This window comes from Polyodon spathula, chromosome 21 (genome assembly GCF_017654505.1).
Source record: "Polyodon spathula isolate WHYD16114869_AA chromosome 21, ASM1765450v1, whole genome shotgun sequence".
NCBI classification, from domain to species: domain Eukaryota; kingdom Metazoa; phylum Chordata; class Actinopteri; order Acipenseriformes; family Polyodontidae; genus Polyodon; species Polyodon spathula.
The window spans coordinates 22,836,965-22,854,489 of NC_054554.1; the positions used below are offsets into that span (position 1 = coordinate 22,836,965).

The 17,525-nt window shown below is 36.4% G+C and overlaps 1 protein-coding gene across 2 annotated transcripts in view; it reads right to left on the minus strand.

The window, feature by feature from the left end:
- Positions 1 to 17,525, minus strand: part of LOC121296396 (growth arrest-specific protein 7-like) — a 116,093-nt gene that overhangs the window by 91,790 nt on the left and 6,778 nt on the right. The gene's annotated exons all lie outside the window — the stretch shown is intronic.

Consider the following 17,525-nt stretch of genomic DNA (forward strand, 5'->3'; position numbering starts at 1 on the left):
TTTTTTTTTTTTTTTTTTTTAACATATTAGCCAAACTGTTGAGATAAATGAGGTATTAAATAAACAATTTAACCTGAAGTAAAAATAACAACAACAGAAATTAGGACAGGGTGTCTTAATTCATATGGTATTTGTGGTGTCTACAGTCTGTTGCATGTCCAGACTGACAGAGTAGCATACTCGATATACATGATTTTGATTTTGTTGAACTAGTCTACTTACTGTAACAGCCAAACACAAATAGAAGATGCCTTTTTCTCTCTGTTGTATGCAAGACACCACAACCTTAATGGCACTTGAACACCATCAAAAAGACATTTATATAAATAATAAAAGAAGATGTAGGAAGTAGTGCTGTTAATATTAATGTTAATTAGATCACATACAAGGTATTCCAAGCAACCAGAGGAAACAGAGGAAAGACAGATTCTTAACAGTGCTGATATATTGTATTACCCATGCAGAAGCTATGTTCCTGTTTTCACATTTAAAATCATCGACTACTGCTTAACTTGTCAGACAAATTAAATTCTATGTGACGCAGCATTTCACACATCACTTTAACAAAGTACACACAAAGGCACTACTGAATACAAACTAAAAACAGTTGCTTCTTTATATCCCAGTAAGGGATGATATTAACTGAAATATGTAATACCCTGTGGCACATTTAACATTTCAAAACATTGCTTTAGAAGTTAAAAAAGAAAACAACCCTCTATTCTGAGTATATATAGCAATGTTAGGTCATTGTGTATCAATTTGAATTGCGCTATTTACTTTTTTATTGTATAGTAATTGTACAGCTAAGACCGTTGAATCACCTAGAATTTTAGGATTGAGACATAATTTAAAAAAAGCTATATGAACATAATTTAGATCTTTTATTTAACATAATGTAATCAAATATACTGCAAAGTGATTTTTTAGGTATGAGCTGTATGTCATTCAATATGTTAACATCAATATCTTAACATAACATTATTCAGCAGGTTTCATTCGACTTTATGAAGCAAAATGTGTTAATTCTGTAGAGTGATGCTAAACTGGCCATAGCTGTACATGCATTAAAGGTTCACATAAGCTTTACATAAATGTATGTATGGATTATTATTATTATTATTATTATTATTATTATTATTATTATTATTATTATTATTATTATTATAATAAAATTAGTATCATGGTACATGTAAATAGTACATTTGCTGGTATAGGGAAATAACAGTATGTATACTGTCCCAAAAAATGTGTGTAGCTGCAGTGTCTGTGTGTCTGATTTTAATTATGCCTAATGAGGTAGGCACTTGGATTATAAATATTCATAGCTCATCAAAAAACAGCAAAAGCTGAGGCTGAGCATTAAAGAGATCAGGAGTCTCAAAATATTTCCTGTGCAGATACACTTAAAAAAAAAAAAAAAAAAAAAAAAATTCAAAGAAAAAGAAAGTAACAGACTTCAAAAGGTAAATAATAAAACTGAAAACAACAATATTTTGTTTCATCTTAAACAGTGGGTAGCTGCAAATGTCCTTTTAATAGTCTTTTTTTATACTTCTCTTTTGTATTGTGTTTGCAATCATTCTAAAGGGGTCTGGATTCTTCTGCTCAGATATTAGTATCATTATCTTTTTTTTTTTTTTTGTATTATGGCTTAAACAACCATCCTCATTCCACTGAAATCATGTGACAATGTGACCTTTTAACTCTGCCAGCCCCGTCTACTCTATGTAAATAAATGTAGAGTAGGTGGGGCAGTGTTGGAAGATTGATTTCTTATGCTATATGTGATTTATAATATTAAGTATGTGAGAAATTGGCTTTCCCTAACCACTCTGACAGGTCCACTTTAGCACAGCTGGTTAGTATACTCCAAAAAGTGTTTTATACAAACCATTATTCAAAATCTAAACAGTTTTATGGCTTTCAACTCTAGCACTGGTTCGATCTCAATAAAATATCAGTATACCAGTATGGAAATTGGGTTCATGCCACTTGAATAAAGGTAATTAAAAAGAGTAATTAAGGATGAGCTGCATTGTCACCAAAGCATCAAACCTTGACAACCGTCATGTCATGAAGTATTAGATGAGTCATTAGAGTTCGATAGGGTCTGACTACCATTGCTCTCCCCCACTCTGTTCCGGGAATGGGCCATCGTTCTGACCATTGGGAAGGTTATCCCTTCCCAGTGTTAAGCACCTCCAGTTGGGAAGGCTCTCCCTCTGGTTGCTGGGAATAAGTCTGTACCTGCGCCTTTATGTTCCTTATGTTGCTATGTTCCTGCCTGTTCTGTGGTGTCTATCCGTTGAGCTATACAGGACACCTTCCAATGCTCTTATTCTCCCTGCAAATAAAGCTGTGTTTTGGGTTCAGCAGGCTGATTATGAGGCCTGTTCTTATTATACCTTCCAGTTTGAGAAGAATTGTGACGCCGTGAGATTTTTACTCATTTCTTCTGAGAGACACCTCCTTGGAAATAAAAATGTGCCGAGAGAAAGCACCCAGCATTTACTAACAGGCACAGTTTACTTTTTGTCATATATTGTGTGGAAGAAGAGGAATTCACTGACACAGGAGACACAAAGTTGCAGTGCTAAACACCACTCAGTTGCACGATTTATTGTGGTCTAGAGGTCCGCCATTCCCAGATACAAGCAATGGTAACTAAGAACGACCAGATAGACATTTGCAGGTGCCTAAACAAAAACTAATCAAAAACAGAAGGTACAAAGAGAAAAAGAAAATAAAGCACTTTTAATCAAAACTAGAAAATAAAGTTGCTGCACTCTGCAGGGTTTCCCCAACCATCGCTAGCTGTACAACCCTGGTTTCCGTCTTACACTCTATCATTCCCTCCACCTATTCTGATACACTGTTGGGGGTCTGCCCAAGGGTTCCCCGCTCTCTATATTTTAATTTTCTTTGTTTTTTCTTTAGTTTTTCTTTTGTTTTCTTTCTACGTAAGTCCACTGTCTTTTAGAGCAGTGCTTCCACTAGCTCATTGTCGGTCTAGAGGGAAATGAGGGATTTTTTAGGCCCAGCAATCCCCCAAGGCCCACCTCTCAGCCACTCAGAGAGAGGAGAAGCCAACACACCCTCTTCCCCACCTCTCCATGTCAATGCCATGACTGACAGACGGATCTTCTGAGGCTGCTGCCCTCTTACTGCAGCAACATGCATGTGCCAGGCAGTCAGCACAGATCTCCCCTGTTATACACTCTAATAAAAAATATATATTTTAAATGTCTTCAAGCATGGACTAGTTTTGAAAAATCCACAGCACACCAGAATAAACATGCTCGGCTACCAAAATTTTCTTCCCATTTCTTCTCATTGTTCATTTTAGTAGATACATTAAATGGCAGAATATGACACTATTTTGCGAATTTGCTGATGTTGCATCACACATATGACATCTGACAATGCAATTTTATAGTTGTAAGGGAGCTGTGTGTTTTATTTCAAGTACGACTAAAAATATTGCAAAATGAGAGTACTGTGACAAAAACACAAATGGATTCAGTAATAACACTTTGGGGTAGATGTACTAAAACTACAATCATTGCAAACCACATGCAAACCAGTCGGAAGTGTAGCGTGAGATGTACTAAACATATTCGAACACTGTTAGCATAATTTTAACAAATGCTTTGCAGCCACATTTCTTATTTGTGCTTTAGCCTTAAATGAATATATAATTCTGGGTGTTCCTGCAGATCTTTGCAAAAACAGGTGGAGATAGTGAGGGATCAAATGAGGGATCAAAACTATTGTAACGAGATGCACTAAAGCTGCTGGCAATTGCAACACTTATAATTGCATCAGTTTGTTAATAACTTGTGAAAGCATGTTTTAAACAGTCGCAACTGTTGCAGGCATTTCCAGTCCACTTTTTCTCGTGTGTTGCCAGTCAATGTATTTTTGAGACGAACACCCAAGTACCTAATTTTCACTAAAGCCAGGGCGTACTTACAGGCCTTGAAAACAAATCTCTATGACATTTCTGGTTTTCCCAGCGTGTTTCCCAGCACACAGGTGTCTCAACATCTTTACAGGACCATGATCTATTGTGTGTTAATTGTCTAGGCTAATTGTTAGTCAATTTAAAAACATCTTTTATTCACATTGTACACCAATGTGTACAATGCAGCAGCATGAATTATTTTGTAACCAGTAGGCTAAATTACAAAAATAGCCCGCTAGGTATTCATTTGATTTTACTACTGTACTGTATACTCTATAGGCCTAATGTACACTTATATTTTTACATAATCTAATGTGTAGCATACCCAAAACACATCAGTTTTTAAACCCGACACCTCCTTATGTTGGACAAACATGTCCGGTTTAGAGTGGGGCTACTGTATGATTATGAAAAGCTTTTTGGGGGTGAAGGTCGGGTCCCCACTACAGAATTTGATTAAACTGCCTTTGGTTTATATATTCAGTACATGTCAAAAGTTTGAGTACACCTGCTTGAAACCAGATTTTTCATGATTGTCTATGCTTTTAACTGTATAAACTTGTCTATAAACACTTAAGATTTCATTATATGATACGTGTACTTATATAAGCTGATAATCATAAGTGAATTGCATTTGAAAATTAAATTTTTAAATAAAAATGTAAATCTTGTCAATTTCAATGAAATGGTCACCCAAAGCAAGGGGATTTCAGTCTGAACCCAACAGTTAAAAGTCTGAAATGTGTATAACACAGTGTTAGAACACTGGCCTAAGTATAAAAGTGTCTTTGTTAGATGTTCTCTGAGTTAACTAGCATGTTACCTAATTAACATTTTGTCACCAATTACTGTTAACAGAGTGAGGGTCCATGATTACTATAAATATAGGTAGCATAGACACAGGTTTGTCATTCCTGAATGTAAGGGAGCAGAAAATGGCAAAAAAAATTAAGGTCAATCTTTAAGACAAATCGCAAGAACTTTGCAAGAGTCTGTAACTGCTGTGGCCAAGACCATCAAACGATTTGAAGAAACTGGCACTCATGAGGACCGAACAAGGTCAGACAGGCCAAGGGTGACCTCAGAATCAGAGAACAAGTTCATTCGAGTCACAAGTATGCGAAACCGGCGATTAACTGCCCCTGAAATACAAGCTCAGCTAAATGCTACTAGAAGTACAGATGTTTCAACATCAACTGTTCAGGGGAGATTGCATGAAGCTGACCTAACTGGAAGAATTGCTGCAAAGAAACCATTATTAGGAGTGCAGAATAAGAGGAAGAGACTTGCCTGGGCCAAAAAACACAAAAACTGGACGTTTGAGGAGTGGAAGTCAGTCTTATGGACCGACGAGTCAAAATTTTAAATATTTGGGTCCAACCGCCGAGTATTGTAAGACGCAGAGAGGGTGAGTGCATGAGTTCTGCATGTGTGGTTCCCACTGTCTAGCATGGAGGAGGCCATGTCATGGTCTGGGGTTTCTTTGCTGGTGACAGAGTTGGTGATCTTTACCAAGTCCATGGCAAGCTTAACCAGCATGGCTATCATAGCACACTTCAGAGACATGCCATTCCATCAGGATTACGGCTAGTTGGGCAGTCCTTCATTCTTCAGCAAGATAATGACCCCAAACACACCTCAAAGTTGTATAAGAACTATCTGGCAAAGACGGACAGTGAAGGATAACTCAATCTAATGACCTGGCCTGCCCAGTCTCCAGACCTCAATCCCACAGAACTTGTATGGGACGAACTGGACAGAAGAGTCAAAGCAAAGCTACCCATAAGTGCCCTACATCTCTGGGAATTGTTGCAGAAGAGCTCGGAAGACATGTTGGGTGATTTCCTGCTGAAACTTGTTAACCAAAAAGGGAGGCTATTTTGAGGAATCCAAGATTTAGAGACAATTTTCAATTTTCTTGAACATTGCTTTGATACTCTTTATGTTTTGTTTTGTATATTGTAACATGTCTTTTCATTTTCAAGTATTTACAGAAACGTATATGATGTAAAACATATGAAAAAAACATAGTTTCCAGCAAGAACATCTACCCCTTTATTTTCTCCAGGCTAGTCTGGACTAAGCCCTTTCACAGCACAGTCTGAATATAATATGTTGCAATAATAGCCTAGTATGCTTTAAAATTACTGTAAATAACTACACTAAGTAGCCTGGATCCTTTATCCAGGAGATAAATTTAGCACTGGATAAAACACATGTTTAGGGACTGCTTTGGCTGCCTGTCATAATTGTGAAACAAAAACTCTTCATTGATTACTTTATGCTGCAGCTGATACAGCGAAATTTATTATTATTATTATTATTATTATTGTTATGATGATGAGGATGATGATGATGATGATGATGATGATGATGATTATTATTACCATATTATTATATAATAATGTCATTATTAGTATTACTTTTCTTTTGTCATAATGGTAATTGGATTTATTTCAATGCCCATGTTATGAAATTATGGAATGTTGGAACTTTGAAACTTTCACCAAAGAGAACTTATATTATGTATAAAGTTCCACCTGCTCCATCTATGCTTCTTATTCTGAAGAGTTTGCAACAGATGATTTACATTGTGACTGCGCTCAAATTACTTGTCTTAAACTGCCTGGTGGGGAATCCTTACTTTTAGATCTAAGGGTGGGGTGGTTTAAAATTGCCATGGAAAATACAGATACACAGCATCATATATAAAGAATGTCCTTATTGACAGCCCTCCCGTGTTTAACCAACTGTATCTAAATGGTCACAGCTGAATTAAAACAGATCACTTTCAACAAAAAATAAAAAAACAAGACCTTGAGCTTTTATGATCATACAGTTTATGGCTAAAAATAGAAGGGTGAAATGTTACCTAAAAAAAGAAGAGAAGCTGCCAACCGGGTTGTGACTGCAGTCACTGCACACAGAACTATGTCCCTAGCTGATTATTATGACCCCATTTTAAAAATGCTCGGAAACAGCAATTGTTAATGTTCCATTGGCAGCTGTTTCTGTTTACAGCGCCCAGCTGTGGGAGAGTACAGTTTCATTCGTTTTCACTGGGATGCCCAGGGGAACTTACAAATCTGCATAACTGCTCCAGATGCTACACATGTTTAAAGCATAGGCTGAGGTAATATATATGATCACTACTGAACATCAAAACGACTTCACTTCAGTTTGCCGATATATTGGGGGAAGATTAAGGAACTTGGCAGGTAGCAACTGTAAACAATGGAAAAGTGGTTGGCACTTTGTGTCTTTGGAGGCAAGTCTGTATAAGAGGCATGTGAACTAAGCCCTAGGCATCAGTTACTGCTTCTATTGCATGTTTTTATGTATACAGCACACACTTTTATTTCACAAACTGCTCGATTAACCTTTCATAATCTGTCTTTATAGCTTCCTGGCTGTCATTTATGCTGCCTCATTATCCTTGGTGACAGGGATATAGTGGAAATGGACATCAGCTTTAAATTCTTTTCTGCATATCTGGAAAACTTGATCCAATTGTGATGAAACTGGGTATTCAAATTATTTAGCACAATTGGGGGCTATAGGGTGGTGTCTCTGTCTGTCGATCCGTCCGTCAAAAAGTTATTGCACATCATTTAAGTCATTTTAATATACTTTACCATGATACTAACACCTCATTTACTCACCTAATGACACCTGGGTCTTAAATGCCACATATCCAACTATTCATTGGCATTTCTTATTCTACACCTATGTGTTTATATACTTCATGGTCAAACTGATAGCTCTTATTTTGAACTGACAGTCTTTGCCGGGATGTGTGTTTAAAGTTGGCTTTAAAAACCTTTCAACTTTGCGTAGGATACCACGAATGTCTCCCTTTCCTGTACAGATTCCCAAGGATACAAATGCCGCCCCCTGCAATGTGAATTCTCTCTCCAGACATATCTTTCTGACCAGCCTCGCTGCACACATTTCAACATATCCCCGTATCCACCAAACAGAGTTTCAAACAGAGACCCTGAACATCTGGTTAGCTCTGTGAATTTCCTTGGAAAGGTTAGGCGTATAAGAAGCAGCTTAACTTCACTTCCTTTTGGAAAAACAGGGCAATTGTGTCCTTATATCAGCAGTGTTTTGAAAATGTCTTGTGTTCAATTCAATGGTGTTGCTAAATAGATATTACTAAAATTGCCACAAGGTTAATGTTGTGCTGTAGTCGAGGAACTTACAACAAAAAAAACACCCTTCAGACATGATATGCAAAACAAGTTACGTTTCCAATGAAAAGAGAGGTACTGTCCACATTATGTTTAGCATGTAATGCTTAGGCTTGCGTATAAATATAGACAACACAGTCAGATTTTGTTTTATTTTCTAGCAACACCTAAGCAACCAGCCAGTAATGAGACAGACTGAGCTATTTGTATAAAGATAATGGAACATTATGCATGAGTTTCCTTATAAAGAAGAGACTTCATCTAATACGCTGCAGACATGATCAGTAGGCGAATGATAACAGTTTAATCAACCAGCTTTCCTTATTTGATGTTTGCTGTATAATTGAATGTAACAAAATGGCATCCGTAAAAAGGGAGAAACGTTCAACTGTGGTACCATTCTGCATATACTGCATACCATAACAGCTGCCCTTGTGCTATATTAACCCTTAGTACAGCTCCATCGCATTACCAATATACTACCACATCATTTTACTATTCAAGATCAAGGGCTCATGGCATAAAAATCTGCATCAAAATAAACTCATTTGTTAAGAGTTAGAAACAGGTGAGGTACATTGCTGTGATCCCCTCAGCTATCCCCCTGAAATATTGGATTTATTTCTTAACTGCATACATTTCTCCAGTTGCCTTAAAAACCCTGAAGCAAATGCTACAACTAACCACGCACTTTCTTAACCTTCACTGCTAATTTGCACATTTCACAAAGCCATTTATGACCAGCTGTGACGGGGTACACCCACCCGCTGTGTGTGTTTTGTATTATTATTATTTTACTGTATGAATTAGTGTGCAAAAACACAATGCTTTGTTATTATTGTTTACAGCCTGGATGGGGTTAAAATGCCCCATCCAGATAAAATCATGAGAATGCGTGGCCAACAGCAAGTGATTACTGACAAACTGGCTGTTGACCATGCATACGAGAAACTCTGTGCCAAATGTGGCAGAGGGATAAACAAGGTAATTAATAGTCAGTTAATCCCTCGGCCACAATGTAAAAAACAGCAGCTTTGGCTGAACATGGTTAGTGTGTTCAGAGTCATAAAAAAATGAAACTAAAACTAAAAGATGATAACAATTGATACTTGTTTTGTTTTGTTTCGTGTCTGTTTTGTTTGTCTATTTATTTTGGCTACTGTGGTGTTTTGTTTGTTCAGTGTTTTGTTTTGTGTAAACTGTTTGTTTAATAAATCTGCGCACCAGCGCATTCATTCAACCACAACACTGTGTCCTGCATTTCCAGGTTTGACGTCACCCACATCTTGCCACACCATCTAATGAGTTGTTGGTATTCTAAAAGAAGTTCAAAATAAGTTGTTTGGTCTTCTGAAATGTTTTAACCTGCCACACTTGTGTGCTGAGCACAATGTAGGTAGTAGAAACGGTATTAAAGATCTTCTGGAAATGTGATCCTCAATTAATGTTATAGCCAACATATGTTTTGTTACCTACAAACAAACAAAAATCCCCCGTCAAACCTTTGACCTCTGGTGAAATTCAACATTTCAAATGACCAAAGAACTCAAACTTCAGTTTGACACATATGATACTGGACATCTTCCCAGGAAGTCGCAAAAGACTGGCTATAGTATGGAATGTGATGTCATGACACTGAAGTGCCCCTCCCCAGAAGCTTGCTCACAGAGCAATGTGGTTATGTTCACACTAGTTCACGCTGGATGATAATTTAACTCCAATTAATTTTGACTTTCTTATCAGGTTGCTCAAAACATCTTGGTACCGGTGGTGCTTGCCCTCTGTTTTCTTTAGATGAAACGCGATTATCGGTAAATCAGCACATTTCATAAGCACTACAAGTAATCACAAAAATAAATATTAATATTATAAAATTGAAGAGACTTGGTCCATACTGTTTCATTCTTCACATAAATCAGCACATTTCCTGTGTGATGCATTTACTACGGAGAGGGCAATTTACCAGTGATTTGCCCATTGGGGAACAATATATTGTATGCCAAGGGTTCTAAAAATGAATACAGGTGTTGGATTACACAGAAAGACATTTTAATGCAATATAAGATACACATGTTTAAAGGTTTGTACGCTCTGTTAGTTTTAAAAAGAGAGCATCAGAGGAGGTATAGTAACTGGTAAATGCGAGATTGCAAGATTGCATTTCATTGCACTGAGGACAACCATCTGACTACTGGAATAAACACAATTCCACATTGCTGGAGGAACCGATGCACTCAAGAGATAACAAAGGTTAAGGACAAAAGATCAAAGGGCCACACCAAGATAACACCATCTTAGGCAGTGTGAGCCTGAACCTATTTTTATTTACGAGATGAGGCCCTCCACAGCCTGACTGAACCCACAAACAGAAAGAAGGAGGGGGGCTGAGGTCAGTGGCTACTTAATCAAGGTGCATTCAGCTCAGCTCACTTTCTCTCTCATTCAGACTAGTACTGGAGACTTGTCATTCGAGGAGTTCTGGAGGATCAAACCTACAGTATCGCATTATATTCTTTTGTTTTCTTCTGTTTTGTTTTGAAAAGTTTTGCTCCGTGCAGTTCGCATATGAAAGTGTGCTCTGTACTGTTTTGCTCTGAGCGTTCTTTCTGTTTCTGGAATCTGCATGCTCTGTAATGGGAAAATGATTGCCTGCATAAACTAAATAAACCAAACTAATATCTGAAGAAAAGGACTCTGCATTTCTTTGCATCTAGTTCACATCAAGAAACAACTACTCATTACTACTTTAGAAACTTCTTCAAAAGGGAATTTCCACTTCCATATACTTTGTGTAATAAGATGAAAAAAGCACTTCCCCTTAATGAGATTCATATAAATCACATTCATATTGGAAATGTAAACAATATTGTTATACTGCAGTACTAATGGTATTTAACAAGTAGTATTTAACAACTATAGTGAAACCTCTATTATCCAAAATACTTGTGGCCACGGGTTCTTCACATAATTGATGTATTCTCATAATCAAATTATTACTACAGTAGAGAGTCTATTATCCGAACTAATTGGGACCAATACTAGTTTGCATAACTGATTTGTATGGATAATCAAACAGGTATTAATAACAATTACCATACCTTTAATAATGTATAGAATAAAGTTAATATATACAAGTATGTAGTATGTAAGTATGTAAGTACCTGCTGATGATAATATATCGCTAGTAACCTATGACATTAAGCATACAAAATGAGAAAGTTATACAAATCATTAAATTAATGCAATTCAGTAAAACTTTAATACCAACAGTTAAGGTAATGAAATACTGTAATTAAACGTACCATATGCCAAACTTTGAAAATCAAAGAATACAATTCAGTACAACTTTGACACATTACAGAACTTTAGGAATTCAGTAAAATGTATCTATACTTTGATACTTGCGGTTAAGACACTGTCATAACGTGCAATTGAAATGAATAAAATAAAAGTTTAAAAAAAATAAATAATAATTTATGATGTTTAATCAAGAAACCACACTTGTTCAAATACAGGCAAATGAACAAAAAATAACAACTGAAAACAATGCGTCCTTATATGCAGTTTTCATAAAACTGGGTTTAAAACCAGGTGAATTAGACAATACGGTTGATCGGATAATTGACACCCTACTGTATTACATTTGTATTATGACAATTAAGAAATCTCCAGAATACAGAGGTTTCACATGAGTTTCAAAACTGAGATAAAGCCTTGATTGTGCAGCATGTCCACTATCTTTTAATTGTATCTTTTTTATGTTCCATTATATATTGCTCAGCCTGATTCAGCTACAGATTCAGTTCTCGCATATATCCACTCAAGACACTTATAATACTAGTGCATTACTTACAAGGAAAGCTGGCGGACATATTAGTAAACCACAGCATTATTTGCAATGGAAACACAGCTGGTTTGGAACAAATATTGCATAGTTGTCTTGATATAGTAGCAACATGGCACTGCAATGGGTTACCAATATGTATCAGTTCATACCATGGGGATACCATTGGTATGTTTAACCAATGTGGTACCAATGCATTGCCAATTATTTAAATTAGGACATTTTGTTGGCTCCTATGCAATAACAAACAGTGAACAGAGCAATGCTTGATTCAAATGCTTGATTAAATCCCCACGCTGCATACAGTTCCATTACTCGTCAAACTTTTCTCATGTGCCTGTTTGCATTTGATAAATCATAGTGTTGATGATACCTAATACACCACTTGATGAAACATGTGGGAAATGAATAGTTATACATGCCAAAGTTGTTAAATTGTTTTTATCTCACAATCTATCTTCCTATACAAATTGAGAAATATTTGAAATATAACTTGCATGAAGGCCTAGCTTCCTCTGTGCAAGGAGAATTTGTTGTCTATTTTATCCCACTCAGACCTCTTGGTTACTAAATATTGTGGGATCCCTGAAATGGTTACTGTCTCTCCTCAGATATATGCAAATTGTTTTAAGAAGCATCTTAAAAGGGCAGTGGTACCCTAAAAGTGCAGTGGTACTTCAAATTTAGAACATTTGGGTAAGCCATGTTCTTAATCCAGAAGGTGAGATCCTGGGCCAACAGTCAATGATCCCACATTACATTACATCTTACAATGTTGAGCTCAGTCTTCGAACTACTGCCATCAGGGTACAGTATTACTGGTTGGACTTGATCAATGCTTAACGGTGACATTCCTTCGACCTTTCAGAGTAATCAAGCGGCCCAGAGTAAAGGAGAACATGCCCCACACCAGGGCAATGCCAAATCTAATTGGGTAGGTAAAAGTGGCTAGGCAGTATATATGTACCATATAGGTATATGAATATGAATGTTATAGCCGTCAATTATAGACAAAAATATTCTACTTTTCATTATGTGTTTACAGCATTCCTTGTCTGAAAAACTTTTCAGCAGTGATGGTTTATAAAGCTGCAAGTGTGCCTGACCACAACTAAAAAATGTAACAGAAAGCAAGTGTTTTTCTTCTGAATTTTGTTCTGTACACAGTCACCATCGGTACACTGTACCGCAACATACTGAAGTGAATTTACTATTTCCGTGAAAATTTACTTGTGCAAGTTTTTGCTTTGAGTCGTACAAAGGGCATTCTCACGTCAAACTTCCCAACCCTGTTTGTATTTTGTGCACTGGGCAGTACAGAATGAATGATACAGCTGCTTTCATAAAATAGAGTCAGGGTATCCTCGGCTCACCGCACACCAGCGACCCCTGAAAACTGCCCAGAGCTGCGTTGTCCTCCGAAGCTGCAGCTCTGAGGTGGCTGCATGGTGAGTCTGCAGAGTGAAAAGAAACGGTCGGCTGACGGTACACACTTCAGAGAACAGCGTGTGTTCGTCTTCACCGCTCCCGAGTCAGTACGGGGGTGGTAGCGGTGAGCTGAGCCTAAATAAAATGGGATATTAAAACACAAAAAATAATTGGCGACTACTAAAAATTTAAGAAAAAAATAAAAAATAAATGACATGGACATTTTTAATCACTAATAACACTGTGTAACAATTTTTTTTTTTTTTTGTTCCTGGGTAGTAAGTGTTGTTTCCTAATTGCTTATGCCTCAAAAGTATAGAAAATGGCTATTATTCCCCACAAACTTTGCTTTTGTGACCAGGACAGTGATATTTCAAAATATCACTATTTCCAATGGGAAAACGGGCAAATGTGTCTTTTCGTTCACATAAAGTCAGTAAAAAACAACACATGAATCCAAATTAACATGTATTTATACTAAAGTAATACAAAAATGACTACAAAAGATTTAGAAGTGAGTAGTTTTTCGAGATTTACGATTATACTGTATTTACAGTATAATCGTAAATCTCGAAAAACTACTTACTTCTAAATCTTTTGTATTCAAAAGATTCCAAGATCGTGATTTAAAAAAAAAAAAATCCAACTTGCATAAAAGTAAATCATATCATGTCAGACAGTCTACTAAGAAAGGCTTTAATTAAATTAAAGCCATTGGTTAGAACTGACAGCTGCTTACTTAAATAAGTGCCATTAGAACTAATCATGTTTCTGTAAGCTCACTTTTATGCCATGACTAAGAACATTTTAGCCCATTAGTCTTGAGCAGAGTGGATTTGACATCATGTAGACAGTGAATAATGAGGATGAAGGCATTTGAAGAAAATCTAAACAGACACTTTGAAAAGTTTGCCTAACCTAACCCTGGCATTGTGTGAACTGCCTGCAGCAGTTCAATGTGATCACAACAGAATAGAAATGTGTGGCAGTAGTTTAAATGTGTTTTGTGAATTAACTGTGCTTCATGGTTTTTACATTGCAGAGCATTTTATGATTTACTATACCTTTGCTTGAGACTGTTTTGGCAAAGTAACTCACTAGATTTAACAAATCCACCCAAAAACTCACGAACCTGATTCATTCATTATTCATTCAAGTTCATTATGGGTTGACAGTTTATAGTTTGTTTGTTTAGGAAAAACTCCACAGCTAGAGTGAATCAGAAATGTGTCTATGAATTAGACTAAGATTCTCACACATCCACCCCACCCCACCCCACCCACCCCACACCCACCCCACCCCTCGACCCTGACTTGTCTTGTACCAAAGGTTTCAATAATTACACACGGACACAACATGCAAAACCTCTGTCAGGGAGTACATGTAAGAGCAGTGCTTTTCTTATTTGGTGCTGTTAGATAAACTGAACTTTACCATCCCTTTTATAAATAGCCCTTCAGACTGTGTGACAGGGACAGTAAATAACACAGTCAACCAACAGCCTTTAATATACACATCCTATCATGTTATGGATGAATACATTATGAATCAGATTCACCTTATTCTCCTTACTATATAAATTAATATGAAAGGGGCAAGCTGTTGCATCAGACTCTTGCATGTTACATAAATAACAAGAAATGCGTAACTGATGAAAGCTTGCTAAATATGAAACTATGCTTCTTGGTGGTTGCTATGCAAACCCTAAAACACACAGCAAAGATTGCTATGCATGTACGGTATCTGGTGCTATTTTCTACCCTGTAACTAAGTTAATATGCACAGCATCCCCTTGCTCATATCATTTGAAAGTGTGACCACAAAAAAACCCAACAGGTAAAAACAATACAGGGCTTCTTTACATCAATTACCTATAGCGTGATCAAAGATTTATATTACTCAGTTTCTCAATTTCTGTGAATACCACCAAAACATTTTGCTAAGGAGAACTGCAGATACAGTCAAAAAGACCCGTCTGCTTTAAATTTAATTTTCTTATTTTTTGTTTACTGCCTTTTCCATTGTATTATGTTGGCAACCTCAGTGGCTTATTGCAGCTATGCAAATACTGTTTTTTTTTTTCAAGTCTACGTTGCTTTCACTTGAGTGCAGGTGCTGTTCTGTTCTACCTGTCTGCCATAGATGTAAACAGTGATCTGGTTATCTTTGGATAATGTTTCCTTTTGTTTTGCTGGCAATATACTACTGTGCACTACCTTTGGCAGATCTAACCTAGGAAACAAATGTCTATGGCAGGCAATGAAACCTGAAGTCCAGCTTCTGAAATCTCCTTAACACAGACTCAAAAAAATACAATAATCAGCATTTGCAACTACAAGAATGGGATATGGAGCTGGTTACTCTTTAAATATATGTACATTATATACATTTCTAATTAAGGATTGTTTTATTGTAGTGGTACACTAAGTTCAGAGAGTCAAGTCTGCATGTTTGATTAGCCCCAAAAACAATGACGGCCTTTGAGCTGCACTTTACTTTTTTTTAATCAATGTCATAAGTTACATTGTTTATCCTGTTATAAGATCTTTAAACATGTATTGTCTGGTCTCCTAAATTCCCAATTAATCTGTCTAACTGATTAACTGCAAACAAGTCTGTTGCCCAACTAAAAAAAAATATTTACTTCTCAACTCCATTTAAAGTGTTGTTAGGCCTCAATTTACCCCTCCACTCTAGTTATTGTTTACACAGAGACTGGCGAACACATGCTGCTGCTCCCTTATTAACAGGATGCTGGGGCCTAATAAATGTCATTGTCTCTGCAGACTAAAACCAGATGGGTGCCTTCAATTGGATTAATTTCTGTACAGTATTTTTTGTATTCACTCCCCTATAGAGTAGGCCTAGTGTTGATGTCTAGTTAACATTTTGCTCTGTTTGGACGATTTCTGCCATCTACATTGTCAGATTATTTCAGTTCTCACCTGTTATTTTGTGTGTTTTGTAAATTACTGTTTCTATTTAGATCCCTATTTACCAGGCTGACTAATTAATGTCCTTCTCCCAACAGGTAGGCTTCTACAAAGACTCCTCAAAGCTTGGGTGACCAGATTTTCAAAGCTCAAAACCGGGACATATTGTTAAATAATTGTTAAGACTAATTAAACCATTTAAATACAGGCTACTTCAATAGTTATTTAAATAGCCATCCTCTCACTCTTAGAATTATTGTTTAAAAAAAAAAATGTAAGCAGCTAGCTAATTTCAATACACTCATGGGTGTGCAATTTGTGGCTAGTTTAAGTACTGTATTACATATGTGGCATGTTTTTATATTGAGTTATAAATAAATAATAATAATAATAATAATAATAATAATAATAATAATAATAATAATAATAATAATAATATTATTAGAAATACGTTTACGTTTTGGTATTTGTCTTTCTTTTTTTACCCACTGCATCAGGCTCTATTTATAGACACTGTTGATGTGGTTTAACCAGGTGGATTTGGATGCTTTTAACCGCCAGCTGCTCTGTCTGAGCTAAAACCTGCAAGAACTGAACAGCTACAAAATTATACACAATTGTTTATATTGAATATAAACTGAATGAAAACACACGGTGCACTGAGGAATCAGCACGTACACCTGTGTTAATGGCTTTATAAAAATGATGTTCTTGATCACCCTGGACCTTGTTTTTTAGTTTTATTTAGTTTTCACTGGAGGTGTCATAAACCTGGTTGTTTACGTTATTTTGACAACAGGTATTCACTACAGGAAGAGGCTCTAAACCGGGACTTTTTAAAGATATTGAGCAAAATGTCAGGACCTCTGATGAAAAACTGGGACTGTCTGTATTTGGAGGTGATTTTAGAATTGACCACTATGTATGCAAATGTCATTTCTATATGAAAGTGGCATCATAGCACTAATGGGCATAACTGTTAAGTCAGCTTACTGCAGGTCTTTGTCAAGGTTGTATGAGTGTGATTAAATAACTGTATACTATACATAAAAGGCAACAATCTCTGCATGAAAACTGTGGCCAGCACAGAAATGCACAGCAATAGCAAATTATTTCCTATATTTCCTTATTAGGGCCCTTTAAATGCACAGAGAGAA